We start from the raw sequence: 19,773 nt of genomic DNA, 5'->3' as shown, positions 1-19,773 counted from the left end.
CTCTGATTTCTTATTACATTAGTGAGAATATTTCTATATTTTCTGTAGTAATTTAATAAAACATTGTTTTGTGGGTCTCGTTTAACTTGCTTAGCTAACTTATCCCTAGATCGTATTGATTTAACAATACCTGTGGTAATCCAAGGTTTAATTTTTTTGTACTTACTTGAGAATTTGAGAGGGACATGATTAGAATATTTACAAATTAGGTTACAGAGTATTTTATAAAAATTATCGAAACATGTATCTGCGTCTTCATTGTAGAATATAGATTCCCAATTAATATTATTAATATTTGATATTAGGCTTTTATGGTTTATAATTAGCTTATAATTGTCCGAAGGTTCAGTGGCTTCTCTGCTAATACTTTTATTACTGATTGACAACAATGCAAAAGTCATATAATGATCTGTTATTGCGCTTGCATATACTCCAGGTATAAAATTTAAGTTATTTCCCGTTTTTAGGAAAATATGGTCAAGACATGAATTGGATGATGGACGAGTAATGGAATTTAAGTATTTCACGTATCCATATTCATGCATGATATTTAAATACGTGTTGCCAAAATTATCTAATCTATTTTCTAAAATTTGAATGTTTATGTCACCAAGAATAACATGGTTGTTTAAATCTTTGTATATTGACAAGAAGCTTTCAAAATTTTTCAGAAATTCATTTTTGCATAGTTTTGGAGATCTGTAAATTGCAGTTAGGTTAACAAGAGTATCATTAATAAGTGTTAATTGAAAATGTATAGCGTTGCAATGGGAAATGTCAATATCACTTAAAGACACTACGATGTTTTCCTTGAAATATACAACTATACCATCACATTTATTATACTTATTACTTACTTACTTACTTACTTACAAATGGCTTTTAAGGAACCCGAAGGTTCATTGCCGCCCTCACATAAGCCCTCCAGCGGTCCCTATCCTGTGCAAGATTAATCCAGTCTCTATCATCATACCCCACCTCCCTCAAATCCATTTTAATATTATCCTCCCATCTACGTCTCGGCCTCCCTAAAGGTCTTTTTCCCTCCGGTCTCCCAACTAACACTCTATATGCATTTCTGGATTCGCCCATACGTGCTACATGCCCTGCCCATCTCAAACGTATTATACTTATTACTTTTAACAAATTTTTTATAACCATTAATATCATAGCCAGAGTCATGATCAAGCCAGGTTTCAGTTAGAACTATAATATCAAAGTAAAAGGAAAAATTATTAAGTAAAACACAAAGTTCGGAAAAATTTTTGTTGATGCTACGAATGTTTAAGTGAAATATTTTAAGATCTGATAGAATATTGGTAATATACTCATTGCAGTGAAGTAAATCGTTAAAAACCATTGTGTTATTATTGTTATTAAATTTGCACTGATGGATTTCATTTATTATAGTATTACTAGCCATTTTAAGTCAATTATATTGTATAATTAACCGTGGTTACCGACACAATAGTATTTACAAATTATTTACATCGTCAACATTAGTGATTTTACTCACGGGGCTGGCTTCATCTTTTCTTGCAAATATCTTACCGTCTCTTGTCCATACAAATTTATAATTCTTCAGTCGTGCTGCATCCCTTGTCTTGTTCAAAAGGTCTCTGGTCACTGCTGTCAGTTGGTCACCTGCTGTGATTCTTCCTTCCGGAAGTTCCCTGTTGACTTTCTTTGTCGCAATCCCAGGGCCGCTGTCGTCTTTCTTGGCCTCGTTCCTGAACAGCTGGAGCCATTCATCACGACTTCTCCTCTTTGTGAAGCGGATGACAATAGGACGCGTCTTCCCTGGCCTGGATGGTATACGATGTGCTATGCTTACATCATGTTGCACCAATAGTGTAGTGTTGGCTGCAATGCATACGTGCATAATTTTGAATGACGTAGTAGCACTGCCATCGTGATCTAGACTAGGCCGTAATGCAGGTTGTGTGACGTCACTCGATGAGTCGGGCTTTTCTATTTGAATATACGGAGCTGAGTGAAATATATTACTTTATAGCGTGTCGGCGCTCAATTTTATTTAGTGTAATGTGTGTATAAGACCCCTTCACACTTCTTATTGCATAATATGTTGCAGAAATAATTACAAAACTGTGTTATTTCAATGTGAACGGAGTTTTACATGGTAACATAACCTGGTTGCATCAACATTTTAAGTTTGGAATGGAAGCTATTTTGAGATTTAATAAAGAAGAATTATTTATATTGTGATTTTAATTTAGCACATCTACCTTCCTTACTTGTAGGTACAAAATTTACCACAGTCCCGCCTATGAAATTAGTGTATGTACAGTTGTGTTAATCTGGTAGGTTAGATAAATTCAATTCATTACAACCCAGTATAGTAGGGAACAAATAAATAATACAATTAAATTTTTATTCAATGTAATATGTGCATAAGTTCCATTTGTGTGTTGCATAATGTGGCAGGAATAATAAATAAAACTGTGTTATTTTTATGTGAAGAGAATTTACCATGTTAACATAACCTATCTGCGTCAACATTTTAGGCTTAAGTTGAGAACGAAAACGGTTTTGAGATTTAATAAAGAAGAATATATTTTTAGGATAAACTTCAGAACACGGTTACCGTCCTTACTTATAGGTAGAAAATTCACCACAGTCCCTCCTATGAAATGTACATACGTTATATTACTTAGTAGCGCTGGGGTATAGTTCCGGTAATTTCTGAACTGAAAACAGTTGAATTTATTTTTTGTGGAGATGCATTTGATCCTATAAGCAAGGCATATTAAAATCCTGAACGAACCGAACTAATTTGTATATGCAAGATGTATGATTACGAAGGGAACTACCTCAGCGCTAGTTTAGCCCTAGTAACATATTAAACTAATCAGACTTCAGACTGGAGTACCGTCTGAAACGAATAAATACAATTGAAGTGTAGACAAATTGCATTTATAAGTTATACGTAGCATTATGCTTAATTATAATGCATAATTGCGAATATGGAAATAAGGCAAGTACTGATAGAATAAACATAACATATAACTTCAACACATTAAAATATGCGTGCGATGCAACTGAAAATTGTTGAAACGTGCATAAATGAATGTGCAAGAATTTCGTAATGAAGCATGAGTGCTTTATTTCAACTAATTACAATTCTAGATACTGTAACAGTAATGAAAACTATAGGGTATAATTTTTCGTAATATACTAGCTATATGTATCTCGTTTTTAGTTCAAATTGTGTATATTATCAAACGTCGTATTATTTACTCGTATAATGTAGGTTATTCACAAATAAAAAGGGCGCAATGATTTAAATTTAATAAGACAAATACGGTAAACTAACAATAATGGATTAGACAAGAGTAACATCGGTAACGCTGCACTTAGGCCTAATCACAACGTACTTTACATGCCAGTCAGTGTTTCACTTTCACGTATATATTATTACACATGTTTAGCCTACTGTTTATAAGACCAAAATTTCACTTAGCCACATAAGGGCGCAATATTTAATCGAAATAAAGGCAGGTATTACACATACGAACTTTGCCTGCAACAACGTAATTTTCACACCAAAAATAATATTATACCTTAAATTGCAAGTAAATTGTGTCTCATGTGTCTCACAATTACTGTTTAAAATTTTACTGACGCAATTACACTGCATTTCAGAGAAATATATGTTATTCTTCATTCTCTGCAACTAATTCATATGGTTGAAAGACCGCCTTTCGCGATCAGCTGTTAAGCGAGTCACGTGGTCTGCCTTACGGCCTGTATTAGATCACGATGGCAGTGGTAGTAGCCTTGCGCTCGTCCGCCATGACACTTGGCAACCTATCATTGGATTTAACCAGGATTTGAATTATGTGCATATGATCTCTCTGTAGTAACGTTAATTTTCCTTTGACGTGCCTCAAATTTTTTCACTGGATGTTTAGATGCAGGCAGAAAATCAATGTCTTTAACTTGATTATATTGGGTTACTGTTCAGTTAAAACTTATCACTTTTACACAATGAATTATATCATTGTATGTAAATATATTTTATTTTATTATATGACGAGCGCTTTTGCCTTACAGCATCACCAGGTTTCATGATCATAACAGAAACACATTATAAAGCATCTGGTTAACAACATATAATATGCATGAATTACAACATTGCGATGAAGACTAGAAATACCGGTGATTTGCTTAGGAGCATGTCAGGATGCATATATAATTTATGAGGCATTTGCATATTATTTTTCAATATGGAAGAACCAGAAATATACAATATTATGCACATGATATATGTCTTATATGCCAGGTAAAATAATTAAAATACAATGATAGTTGTAGGTGGATATTGGATAGTGGTAAGTTTAGACTGAATACAATTAATTTATTAGTAACTTATCTGAAAAAAGTGTGTCAATGACTTTGGCTAAGAAGAGCTACAAACTCGTCTACTAATGAGAAAAACGTATTATCATCGATATCATTATTTAATTTACTTCTCTACATTACCATTTGCTTATATTCTGAATTTTGTTGTTGACTATTATTGTTAGACTTAACTCCATTACTGGCTTCCTGTTCAAGGGGTAACAATAAAGTCACTTGTGATTTAGAAATAACAGAATTATTAGATGGGTCATTTATCTGTCTGTTCACTAACCATGTACGATGTAGCTCTGGATGCACTTTTGTGACACGAATATTAACACCTTTAGCGAATTTGAATAATTTTCCACAGTGAATGCACGCAGTCTGAGAATGAGAGTCACAGTTATTAAGGGGAGAGACGGTATTTGTTAAAAGTTTTTCTCTATTTGGTGTAAAATATTGTTTTCTGTATGTAGAGAGCTCATGGCTATAGAAACTCAACCAAATATAAATATTTTGAAAAAAAAATATATATATATTTTGGGACTCAGATTTGAAAAAAAAATGTACTCAATGTAGGATTTTACTAAAACCGATATATCTAAGCCATTTTTAAAGATAAATTCAACAGTTTTTTTTTCCATTTCACTTGTAAAAGCATGCTGTACAAACTGTCTGTCACAGAATGTTGATATTAGTCTTTACATTTGTAAAATAAACAATTAAAATTGAATAACCCTTTTTTGATTTCCTTTTCTGCAAACAGACAGACATATTTTTAAAATGAAAACAATTACCAAAATTCTGTTACAGAAAAAAGTTTCCTAATAGCCTAGGGAATATGTGTTCTACTTTATGCACGTATCTTTAATAGTTTAGAAATTATATCCATTTTTGTCTATCAATGTAGCAAAAAAAATGAAGTTGGCGGAAACAAGAATCAAAGGGGGCATGTGATTTAAAAATCCAGAGTGCAGGAAGTTTAAAAATGGCATCTCAACATCCAATAAGGGCAAAAATACCCACAAAATTTATGCAATGTATTCCACACATATAACAGAGTATTTTAAAGATTTTTTTTATTTATTAATTTTTACAAAAAATACGATCTCCTCCCCTTAAATTAATCATTACAAATACTGATTCAACGATGTCAATATCATTTTCTGAGTACTGTTGTTTCTCCGTAACTAGGGACGTATCAGAAGACATCACAAAAATCTTGAATTACACACAAAATTCATAATGCACATCCGAATATTCACAGAAAATATTGAAACAGTTATCGTCAATTATAATACAAAAATGAAGTATCTACCGCGAAATCAGGTGGCCTGGGTTCGAATCCCGGTCGGGACAAGTTACGTGGTTGATGTTTTTCCGGGGTTTTCCCTCAACCCAATATGAGGAAATGCTGAGTAATTATCGGTGCTGGACCCCGAACTCATTTCACCGACATTTTGACCTTCATCTCATTCAGACGCTAAATAACCTAAGATGTTGATACAGCCTCGTAAAATAAACTACTAAAAAATAAAACAAAATAAATCGCTGATACCTACAGATTTCTTGTAGGCCTAATAAACAACAGAACAAACAACTGTTTGATAAGTCATAGCTCCCTCAAACTCTCGAATTTCTGTGGTGAACTGAAGTGCCCTGATACTTTTTTTGCAAGATTTCTGACGCAATTACTAATCTTAAATTTAAATTGTTGCAACAATGATATTTCTTACTTACATACTTACAAATGGCTTTTAAGGAACCAGCAGGTTCATTGCCGCCCTCACATAAGCACCCCTTCAGTCCCTATCCTGTACAAGATTACTCCAGTCTCTATCATCATGTCCCACCTCCCTCAAATCCATTTTAATATTAATCTCCCATCTACGTCTCGGCCTCGTCAAATGTCTTTTTTCCTCCCGTCTCCCAACTACCACTATATGCATTTCTGGATTCGCCCATATGTGCTACTTGCCCTGCCTATCGCAAACGTCTGGATTTAATGTTCCTAATTATGTCAGGTGAAGAATACAATGCGTGCAGTTCTGTGTTGTTTAACTTTCTCCATTCTCCTGTAACTTCATCCCTCTTATCCCCAAACATTTTGCTAAGAACAGTATTCTCAAACAGCTTCAATCTCTGTTTTTTCCTCAAAGTGAGAGTCCAAACAAAAAATTAAAAATGACCATCAAATAGGAAAAAGTTCAAATTATACAATCCATACCCTTAAGAATAAGGTTTACATGTATCTTAAATAGTACAAGCAGGTCACTGACAGATTGTGTATCTGTGTATGCCTTGTGTAGGGATGGGGAAGGGTGTGTATCGGTTTATGTGTAGGTCATAAAGAAATGCCGTTCCATTTAGTGAATTAAATTATTAAATATTCAGGCCAGTATAACTGATTCTGTGACAATAGGGCTGTGATTTCGTTCCAGGGGGGGGGGGAGATGAGAGTCACTACTCAAAAGTAGAAATTAAAAATATATATATTATTAAACACACAGTTGGTTGTGCAAACTTTTCGGATATCAAAGCGCACTTAAACGTTAATATGAGTATAGGAAAATGTATTATTTTAATAACAATTATTTTATATTTATTTTCGAAAATTGAAAAGGGTCATCTATCTGATTATGGCTCCTAAGTCGTTTCATTGTAAAAACTAATAGAAAGCAACAAGAATTTACAGTAGCAGCAGCAGTGATGGTAGTGGCAGTACTCCTCTATCTTCCCTCTACTGCAGCAATACTTGTATACATTGCTCTTGTTTAAAACATTCTCGGCTACAATCTAACTAATCCTCCTCTACTATTTATTGCTACATTTCATTACTATTGTCCCTAATTTTCTGTCTATATTCAAGCTTTTATATCTCTGACTAATATTCACTACCGTCAACTGGGGTTACTTTACACACTTTTTTTGCTTATTCGTTAAAATAATTGAAGATTATAAAGTTAGATACACAAATTAATTTTTATGTGAATGTTCCTGGTTAATTTGAGTAAATTTGAAAATCTAGTGGTTGTACATATGCATTATGACACACTTGTAAATAAATAATCACGTGTGTAAAGATGCCCCGTTTACAGGGTTACTTTACACACATATTTACTTTGCCTTATAAACGAGTATTCTGTCCTATATGGTCCATCATTGCACTGTTTTAAGTACTGGGATTGGAAAGGTAAAACATTTCTGAACATGACGTGTTTCGCAATTTATTAGCCCACTACAGTTAGCACAGTGGGAACAAAATGTATAGGTAAATTCCTGAAAATGAAATATTTTATATAAAAGTAAAGAAATGTAATAACAGTACAATAAATGGTTATATGCGGTTCATGAATGCGCTGCTACATTGTGATTTTCCTGGGAAGGTGCTGTAGGAAGCCTTTTAGAACCTGGTGACGGTCCAACGGTTGAGGGATAGCGTCATGCTAACCACATGACTATACTGCTACCTACTAGATGCAGTAACCGATCCAACTGGCATTGATCCTTCAGAGCTGACGTGCCACGGATTATGTAAAATAATAATAATGATAATAGTAATGATAATAATAATCTACAAGTAACAACCTTGTCTGTTTTGAAAGTCATTTATTTTCCCCTATCATTGACGGGAATCGATCCTACTACCGTTAATAGTGACATTATATATCATATTAAAAAGAATTTTTATTTTTAATAAGTGTCCATAAACATTTCACATCTGTGTAAAGTTGCCCCGTTCAGAGGTACATTAGGTTATTATCATTCTTGTTTTCCCTCTCGCAGGATAGCACATGTAACGAAAAACTGGTCAGGCAGTCCGAAAGCTTCATAATTTCATACAATACTAGTCAACATTGAATGTGTGAACTGAACTGTTCAGTGCAACACAAAGTTTTTACACATAAAAAAAGAGTAAAAATACTTGCCTCGTGAAATTCACCAGCAACAATGGTGTATAACAGCTTTAATAATGGCACACACTTCAGACTACTACACACATGTGCTGTTGTCACACAGAATCATTTCCACGGAGTTGCTACACATTGTCTGTAATTTGCTGCCATCTAAACATTTTTTCTAGAAATGTGTAAAGTTACCCCCCTTGTGTAAAGTATACCCGGTTGACGGTAATTATCTATATTCCACTTTTTCATTTACATTGCAATATTACATTATTTGCTCTACTTTTTACTGACCTTTTCTCAGAATTTTACTCTTGCATTCATTCAGTGTTCAGTATTCAATACTCCAATGTTTCTATAATATGATATGGTATGGTATGGTATGGTATAGTATGGTATGGTAAGGTATAGTATGGTATGGTATGATATGGTATTATATGATGATACGATATGGCATGGCATAGTATGGTATGGTATGGTAGGTTAGGGTAAGGTACAGTACAATATGATAATTGTATTTATTGATTGATTTCTTTATTTACTGATTTGTTTGTTTGTTTGTTTCATTCTTTGTTCGATAATGAGTTTACTAGCATATTAGTTTATTAATTAATTTATTCGTTTATTAATTAATTTATTAATTTATACATTTATTTATTAATTTATTAATTACTAATTAGATAATTAAAGTATTTACTTATTTATCTACTTATTTATTTATTTAACAATTTACTAATTTATTAACTAATTTATTAATTTAATTATTAATTAATTAATTAATTAATTAATATATTTAATTATTTATTAACTTATTAATTACAGTACTTTTATAATTTATTAATTTAATTAATTAATATATTTATTTGTTTTATATTTATTTCCTTACTTATTTATTTATTTCTTAATATATTAATTTATTACTTTATTTATTTCTTAATTTAATCATTTATTAATTTATACAATTATTAATTAATTAAGTTACTAATTTTATATTTATTTACTTATTACTTATTTATTTATTAATTTCTTCACTTATTAATTTATTCATTAATTTATTTACTAATTTATTTATTTATTTATATATATTTAAGTTAATATTTATATATTTATTTACTTATTAATAATAATAATAGAATAAATGCGCACAAGTCGTGCATAAGGTAGTTAAGCTACATAAGATACAGATTGAACTTAGCACTCTGTTGCTCACATTGTTTGTGCTCAATGTTCTACCGAGGATTTCCCTCTAACTGTTCACCTTGTTCATTATTCACAGAATTCTACCAGGGATTTCATTCGTTTTTTGCATTTGGTTACGTGGTATCGGTCACATGGTTGCTCGCGCAGTTCACACACACAGTTGTTCCCAGGTTCGTGGAAGCACTTAGTCTTGCATATTTTGTGGTGGTATCCATGCACCGCTATTGAGTTCACTAGGTGTCGGAGATCTTGATTTGCTTCGGTCTAGGATCTGTTTGTCATGGCTTCTGTTGTATAAAAATCCAACCATATGTCCCTTCTCTTTTTCTCCCTTTCGTGTAGAAGTTTCTTTGAGTTGTCGGTAGATGGGAGCCTCATACGTAGGTCTTCTATGAAGAAGGGTTCCCTGGCGAGTTCGTATGCTAGCCTCGACTTTGTGTATTTGGAGGTACCCAAGGTGGCTTTCAGAAATCGTGACTTCACTGCTTCCAGAGTCATTAAGTCTTTTAGGCTCAGCTTTTCCCAGATGAGGTCTATTCCGTAGGTTGCAATGGGAACTATTTTTGCGTTGAACAAGGCCATGGCGGTTTTGAGTGATATTCTGGATATCGCCTGGATGTCAAACATGGCTTTTGTGGCTGCTGCTGCTCGGGATTTTATGTGTATTCTAAATGACCTGGCGGTGGTTTGCAGAGTTAGACCCAGGTATTTGAAGCTGTTAACTGTCCTGAGAGATTCTGATCATATGTAGATTCTGTCCTCCTTAGCTTCTCGGCCTCCATTGCGGAATGTCATCTGTACCGTTTTCTCCATGTTAATTTCCATTTTGTTTTCCCGTGCCCACTTCTCAAGTTGGTTGGTTGCTCTTTGCAGGGTGTGTGTGGAGTTCGATCCGATGACCATGTCATCTGCGTATATGTAGACTTTGACTTCCTCCGTCTCTTGTTTAATCATCTGAACAACATCCTATGTGGCAATGTTAAAGAGTAGGGGGCTTAATGGGTCCCCCTGCAATACGCCGTTGGTTTGCCTTATTGTTTTCGATGTGGTTACGTCGTCTGTGATCTGGATGACGTTGGCTGTCAGCATATTATGGATCAGCACTGTGAGTTTATCTTTTCCTTTTATTTGTTCCAGCTTCGATACTAGAAGGCGTCTGTTTAATTCATCAAAGGCCTTCATATAATCTACGAAGACTGCGTGTAATTTTCTTCAGGGGTGTCTTAGTGTCATCTAGCAGGTTCTTGATGGCTTGTAGTGTGCTCCGGCCTTTTCGGAATCCGAATTGCTCTTCCGGTATCTTGTGTTCTACTTCCTTGGAGATGCGTTTTGTGATTATGCTTGTGAGTATTTTCAGTATGCTTTTCTCCAGGGCGATGCCTCTGTAGGAATTCGGGTCCATTTGGTCGCCTCTCCCTTTGAATAACATTTTTATTGTCGAGAGCCTCCATATATCTGGTATGTTGCCCTTTTTTAGGCATAGATTTAACATATCTGTGATTGCTTGTGGTATTAGGTTTGAGTCTTTGATATGCTCGTTACATATCCGATCTGGGTCTGGAGTCTTTTTCTTTTTCAGAGACATTATTGTCTCGTGCACCTCTTCCATCGTGAAGGGGTTCGTTCCGCTAGGTGTATCCCCGCAGTGATCGGTTCATATGCTGAGGTGGTTTTTTCTATGTTGAGAATGCTGCTAAAGTGTTCTTCCCAGATTCTTATGTCCATTTTTCCGCTGCTCTGAGCTCTTCGCGGCCTCAATGCTACGTACGGGTCCTTTTTGGCTTCCTCCACCATCTTAGTTTCTTCCTGTTCCATGTACTTGCGTTTGGCCTTCAGGAGGTCTTTGTATTCTTTCCTGTTTTGGCTGTAGTATCTGAGGTCTTCTGGGCTTCTACTGGATCTTGCCGTATGCAGCACCTGGAGGGTGGTTCTTCTTTTTCCATAGCATTCTTTGTCGAACCATTTCTGTGCTCTTCTTTCGGGGTTGTATACCATAGCAGACTGAATGGTTTTTTCCAGTGTGATGGCTGCCAATTCAATATCGTTTTCTTTTATGTGGTTTTCAAATTCTCTCCATTCACTTGTCTTCTGGCTTAATAGTTGGTTATTTAGCTGTCGTGAGGTTTTGGTAGCTGGGATTTTTACTCTGTTCTCCACTTTTGGGATGCGGAAGTTGGCCACGACTGGGCAGTGCTTCTTTAGGGGTGTTTCATCTGCTGTGTAACAAACTTTGTAATTATTGAGCGAGATGTTGGGTCCTTTGAAGAAGATTAGGTCTATGGTGCTACATCCGGAGTGTGCGAAGTATGTTCGTTCGTCTGCTTTGTTGGCAAGGGTGAAACCTTCTTCTGTCATCATGTCTAGCAGTTCGTTTGCTCTGTGACGGGCGACGTCTAGTCTGCAGTTCAGGTCCCTGGCTATGATGATGTTTTGGCCTGGCGCAACGTGCCTTAAGGCGGTCATGATGGTTTCAATTATGTCTTCTATTGGGGTTAGTGGCTCTGTGTATATGGCTATTACGGAGAGGTTTTCGAAATTCATCACTAGTGTGTCTTGATCCTGATGCTTGCTTGGTAATTTTCCCATTTGAGGTTTGAAGAAACAGGAGGTTCCTCGCTTTGGCCGTCGTCTTGGACCTTGCGTTGCAGGTATGTGTTGTGAGTAGAATCCGTTTATTTCTAATGTTTTAGTTGCCAGAGGTTCTACGAGGACTATTATGTCATGTGTGTGCAGAAAGTTATTAGTGTTAGTGCTAGGGCGCTCTTTATCCCTTCTACATTCCACAGAAGTAGACTAAACTGGTAGTCTGGCTCCTGCTCCCTGTGGCCGAAAAAGCCAATAGCGTCTTATGACGACTCCCTCTGGCCACGCCTCCGGTGTGTTGACTTTTGTTAGATCTGTCAGAGGGATCACCACTTTGTATGCCTTAAGTGTGCCTCTTGATTGGAGTTCTTCGCATTCCATTACGTTGGTTACATGTAAATTTGTGAGATGTCTTTTAACTGCTTCCTCGGTTGTATTGTGGTGTAGTTTCCCTATGTATAACCAGGCTCTGCGTTCTGCGGCTTGCAGTTGTCCTGGTTGCGATTGTTGGTTATCATTCTCATTTTCGGGTTTTCTTGTACCCACTGTTGTTGTGGCCTTCATTTTCGCGCTGTTTTCCTTGGGCGTTAAGGGTTTAGTGACTACAGTTGTCCATAGTTCTTTGTCTCTCTGTGGTTGCTCTTGAGGTGTTTGCATCTGAACGATTTTTTTTATCAGCCGTCAGTTTTGGGTTTGTTTTGTTTGTAACTTCTTCTCTTATCACGTTTCAGATATTACTCGTGAAGCTATCCATCATGTTTTTTTAGCATCTGTGTTACGTTTTTAGTGATTTGTGTTCCATTTCGGTGACTGAGTATGCTATGTGGGTCTGTTCTATAGGTGTCGTCTGGTGGGGGAAGTCCTTTTCATCCCCAGTCTCCTGGCTGACGTGATTACGTTGCTGTCCGGTAGGCGTCGGTAGTGACTGGTTTCCGCTGGCAGCTTCCTGCGCAGGGGCCGGCAGATGTCGCTATTTGTCCCTTAGGTCGATTCTCGTCTCCCTCCGTATTTGTTGCTTTATCTATTCCAACCTCATTGTGAGGCCTCTTCTGAGCCTTAGTTCTATCATCTAGGGCGAATTGTAATTCATTAAAACTGTTTCTAATGTCACATTTTTGTGCATGGCTTCCTTTGCTCATTTCTTCATATATCCGCCTTCATCAGCGATATTCTCTAGGTGTATTAGTGCACTTTCGAGACGCGTGTTAGCCCCGTCCGCCATCTTGCACATCCATATTTATTTTATATTTATTGCATTATTTATTTATTAATATATTAATTAATTTAATTATTTATTTCTTAATTTAATAATTTATTAATTTATATCCTTCTTAATTAATTCATTCATTAAATTATTTATTTATTTACTTCTTTATGTATTTATTTATTTACTAATTAATTACTGAATTTATTTAATTCTTTATTTATTTATTCATTTATGTATATATTTATTTCATTATTTATTTACATATATATATATATTTCTTCAAGTATTTAATTAATTGATTAATTTTTTAACTATTTATTTACTGACTTATTTATTTCCTTCTTTATTAAGTTATTCATTTATTTATTTATTTATGAATGAATGAATTGATTAATTATTTAATTTATTTATTTACATATTTGTTTATTTATTTATTATTCATTTTGTTATTTATTTATTTACTTAATTATTTATTTCCTTATTTATTTATTTATTCACTTAATATTTTATTAAATAATTTATATACTAATTTATTTATCTATCTATTTATTAAGTTATTAATTAATTCATTCATTTATTTATTCAATATATATATTTATTTAATACGTATTTGTTTACTTATTTATTTATATGTATTGATTTATTACTTCTTTAATTTAATTATTGATTTCGTAATTAATTAATAAATTTATTTATTTATGTATTTATTCATTTATACTTTATTTACTTACTTCCTTATTTATTTATTTAATTTTTAATATATCAATTAATTAAGTAATTTAATTATCTATTTATTAATTTCTTAATGTATTTATTAGTTTATTACTTTATTAATTTCTTAATGAATTAATTAAAATATTTATTTATTTACATATTTACATATATATATATATATATATATATATTTAATTAATTACTTATTTATTTAGGTTCTTAATTTATTTATTTACTTCGTTATTTATTTATTTACCAACTTATTTATTTATTATTTATTTATATACTAAATCACATATTTATGTGTTTTTTTTTTTTCTTTATTGTGCTAAAACAGCATGTTCCATTGCATACAATATTTGCAATACTACATGCTACGTTTATGTTACATATCCAAATTTAAAATAAATAAAAATTATCTGCTCTACACAATATATGATCAACTAGCAATTATAAATCTTATGTGTTTATTTATATATTCATTTATTAAATTAATTCCTTATTTGTTTATTTCTTTTTTTATTTATTTACATATTTGTTTATTTTAATATTTATTTATTTATTTATTTATTAAATAATTAACTAATCTTTATTTATTTACTAAATTAATAGTTTATTTACGTAGTTTATTAATTTATTTATGCGTTATTTATGAATTAATTTCATTATTTATTATTAATTAATTTATATATTTATTATTTATTTATTTACTCGTTAATTTATTAATGAATTGATTAATTAGATTTATTTATTTATTATACACTTACTTCCTGATTTATTTATTTATTCACTTGTTAATTTATTAATTTATTTGTTTACTTATTTATTTATTTATATATATTTATGAAGTCATTAATTAATTTATTTATCACTTTATTAATTTATTCATTAATTTATTTCTATATTTACATATTAATAGATATATTTATTTAATATTTATTTATTTACTTATTTATTTGTATACATTTATTTATTTAATCTTTAATTTACTTAATAATTTCGTAATTAAATAATTAATTTTTTTAATTAATTAATAAATTTATTTACTTCCTTATTTATTTATCTATTTATTTACTTCTTAATGAATTTATTTATTTATTTATTTATTTAAAATTTATTACTTTATTAAGTTATTAATTAATTACATAATTAAATAATTAATTTAGTTATTTATTTATATATATACTTATTTACATATTTATATACATACATATTTATTTTGATTTATTTATTTACTCATTTATGTATTTATTTAATTATTTATTTATTTTTTTATTTTATTGTGCTAAAACAGCATGTTCTATTGCATACAATAATTTGCAATTCTACATGCTATGATATTTTTATTTATTTATTTATTATTATCAATTATTTGCTTACTATTATCAATTTATTTATTAACTTTTATTAATTAATTAATTTTTTAATTAATTTATTTACTTCCTTATTTATTTATCTACTAACTTATTTATTTATTTATTTACTAATTTATATACTTATTTATTTATATGTTTATTTATTTATTAAATTAATGCTTTATTTACTTAGTTTTCATTTATTTATTTATTTACTTATTCATTTATATATATGGGTATTTATTTCTTTATTCATTTATTCATTTTTTTTCCTTTATTGTGCTAAAACAGCATGTTCCATTGCATACAAGCTTTGCAATACTCATGCTATGCTTATGTTACATATTTGATAGTTCGAAGTTGATATTTATATAGCAGTACACTATTGCAATATACAGAGTCGGACTATGGGCACAAATAACACTCCAAGCGAATCCTATCTACTTAACCTCCATTGGTCACTTCGAAATTGTGTGAGGCTATTTATTATAGTGGGAGACTCTCCTCAATTGGAACTATTATCTCACAATGCTCCAGATATTACAATATCACAATGCACAGATTAATTAATAAGTACTTACACGCATCGGTTAATATTTGTATCTATTTCAGTCAGGCACTTCTACTGCGTCCATATCCATATTTATTTTATATTCATTGCCTTATTTATTTATTAATATATTAATTAATTAATTTCTTAATTTAATAATTTATTAATTTATATACTTCTTAATTAATTAATTAAATTATTTATTTACTTCATGTATTTATTTATTTACTAATTATATACTTAATTTATTTAATTCTTTATTTATTTAATTATTTATTCATTTATGTATATATTTATTTCATTATTTATTTACATATATATAGATATATTTCTTCAAGTATTTAATTAATTGATTAATTTTTTAACTATTTATTTACTGACTTATTTATTTCTTTCTTTATTAAGTTATTCATTTATTTATTTATGTGTGACTGAATGAATTGATTAATTAATTAATTTATTTACTTACATATTTGTTTATTTATTTATTTATTCATTTTGTTATTTATTTATTTACTTACTTAATTATTTATTTACTTATTTATTTATTTATTCACTTAATAATTTATTAAATAATTTATATACTAATTTATTTATCTATCTATTTATTAAGTTATTAATTAATTCATTCATTTATTTTTTTAATTTATATATATATTTAATAATCATTTATTTACTTCTTTATTTATATGTATTAATTTATTAATTCTTTAATTTAATTATTAATTACGTAATTAATTAATAAATTTATTAATTTATGTATTTATTCATTTTTACTTTATTTATTTACTTCCTTATTTAATTATTTAATTCTTAATATATCAATTAATTAATTAATTTAATTATCTATATTAATTTATTAATGTATTTATTAGTTTATTACTTTATTAATTTCTTAATGAATTAATTAAATTATTTTTTATATATTTACATATATATATATATATATTTAATTAATTATTTATTTATATACATATTTATTTATTTAGGTTCTTAATTTATTTATTTACTTCATTATTTATTTACCAACTTATTTATTTATTATTTATTTATATACTAAATCACATATTTATGTGTTTATTTATATATTCATTTATTAAATTAATTCTTTATTTGTTTACTTCTTTTTTTATTTATTTACTTATTTATTTATTTAAATATTTATTTATTTATTAAATAATTAATCCTTATATAATTACTAAATTATTTATTTACGTACTTATTTATTAATTTATTTATGTGTTAATTATGAATTAATTTAATTATTTATTATGAATTAATTAATTTATTATATCATTATTTACTCATTATTTGATTAATGAATTGATTAATCAGATTTATTTATTTATTTATTTATTAAACACTTCCTTATTTATTTATTTGTTTATTCACTTGTTAATTTATTAATTTGTTTATTTACTAATTTATTTATGTATTTATTTATTTATTTCTTTATTTATATTTATGAAGTCATTAATTAATTTATTTATCACTTTATTTATTAATTTATTCATTAATTTATTTATATATTTACATATTAATAGATATATTTATTTAATTATTTATTTACTTATTGATTTATATACATTTATTCCTTTATTCTTAAATTCATTTATTAATTTCGTAATTAATTAATTAATTTCTTAACTAATTAAGCAATTTATTTACTTCCTTATTTATTTATCTATTTATTTACTTCATAATGAATGAATGAATTTATTTATTTATTTATTTATTTAAAATTTATTACTTTATTAAGTTATTAATTAATTAAATAATTAATTAATTAATTTAATTATTTATTTATATATATGTACTTATTTATATATTTATATATGTTCATTTTGATTTATTTATTTACTCATATGTATTTATTTATTTAATTATCTATTAATTTTTTTTTTTTATTTTATTGTGCTAAATCAGCATGTTCTATTGCATACCATAATTTGCAATATTACATGCTGTGATATTTATATTTATTTATTTATTATTATCAGTTTATTTATTAACATTTATTAATTAATTTATTAATTAATTTATATATTTATGTTTTTTAATTTATTTATTTACTTCCTTATTTATTTATTTATATACTAACTTATTTATTTATTTATCCATTTCCTAATTTGTATATTAATGTATTTATATTTATATATAAAATTTTTTTTATTAAATTAGTTCTTTATTTATTTACTTACATTTTTATTTATTTACTTATTTATTTTCTTATGTTTTTATTTACTTTATTTATTTATTTACATATTTATATATATTTATTTAGTTTTTGATTTAAATATTTATTTATTTTATATTTATTTTTTTTATTTCTTAATTTAATAATTTATTAATTTATATAATTATTAATTGATTTATTTATTTGATTTTTAAATTACTTATTATATTTATTTATTTATTGATTTACTTATTTAACTATGTATGTATTTATTTATTTATTAATTTGTTTACATATTTATTTCTTTATTTATTCATATATATATATTTATTTCTGTATTTTATTTATATTTTATCTACATATTTACTTAATTATATATTTAATAATTTATTCACTTATTAATTTATTAATTAATTTATTTACTCATTTATGTATTTATTTATCTATTTATTTAGTTATCAATTTATATATTATTTGATTAATTAATTAATTATATAATTATATATATTTATTTAATATTCATTTATTTATTTACTTATTTGTTTATATACATCTATATATTAATATTTACATATTTTTTAAATTTATGTATAATCTCTTAATTGATTAATTTCTTATTTATTTATTTATTTATTTACGTATTTATTCATTTTTTCATTTATTTATTTACTCGATTATTTATTTCTTAATGTATTAAGAAGTAATTAATTAATTAATTACTTAATTACCTAATTAAATTATTTATTCCAATATTTATTTACTGATATATTTATTTATATATTTATTTTATTTACATATTTATTTTTCTATTATATATATATATTTATTCATTAGTTTTTTATTTATTTCTTTACTTACGTCTTTATTCATTTCTTAATTTAAACGTTTATTAATTTATATAATTATTAATTAATTTATTTATTTATTTCATTTTTTTTCTTTACTTATTACTTATTTATTTATTTGCTTACTCATTATGTATTTATTTATGTCTTTAATTCTTTACTAATTTATTTATTTATTTATTTAGTTTCATATTAATTAATTAATTAATTAATTAATTAATTAATTATTTTATTTGAGTATATATTTATTTATTTTTTTACATATGGATTTCTTTATTTATATATATTTACTCAGGTATTTTATTTATTTATTTATTTTCTACCTACTTATTTACTTACTTATTAATTTCTTAATTTATTCACTTCTTAATTTCTTAATTTATTTACTAAATTATGTATTTATTTATCTATTTATTAAGTTATCAATTTAATTATTAATTAATTTATTAATTGATTAATTAATTAATTTATGTAATTATATGTTTATATATATTTATTTAATATTTATTTATTTAATTATTCATTTTTGTGTATATAAATATATTTATATTTACTTATTAATTTTTTTAATTTCTTTGTTTAATAGTTTATTTATTTACTTATATATTTATTTATTTATTTATGTATTTATACATCTTCTCATTTATTTATTCACTTGATTAATTATTTATTTACTTCTTAATGGATTAATTAATTAATTTATTAATTAATTTATTTATCTATTTATTAACTTATTAATGTATTTATTGATTTATTACTTTATTAATTTATTACTTAATTAAATTATTTATTTATATATATATTGATTTTGATATATTTATTTATTTTCATATATTTAATTATTTATTAATTTATAAATTTATATATGTATTTATT

This window comes from Periplaneta americana, chromosome 3 (genome assembly GCF_040183065.1).
Source record: "Periplaneta americana isolate PAMFEO1 chromosome 3, P.americana_PAMFEO1_priV1, whole genome shotgun sequence".
NCBI classification, from domain to species: domain Eukaryota; kingdom Metazoa; phylum Arthropoda; class Insecta; order Blattodea; family Blattidae; genus Periplaneta; species Periplaneta americana.
The sequence above is the reverse complement of the archived record's forward strand: the minus strand, read 5'-3'. Positions refer to the sequence as shown.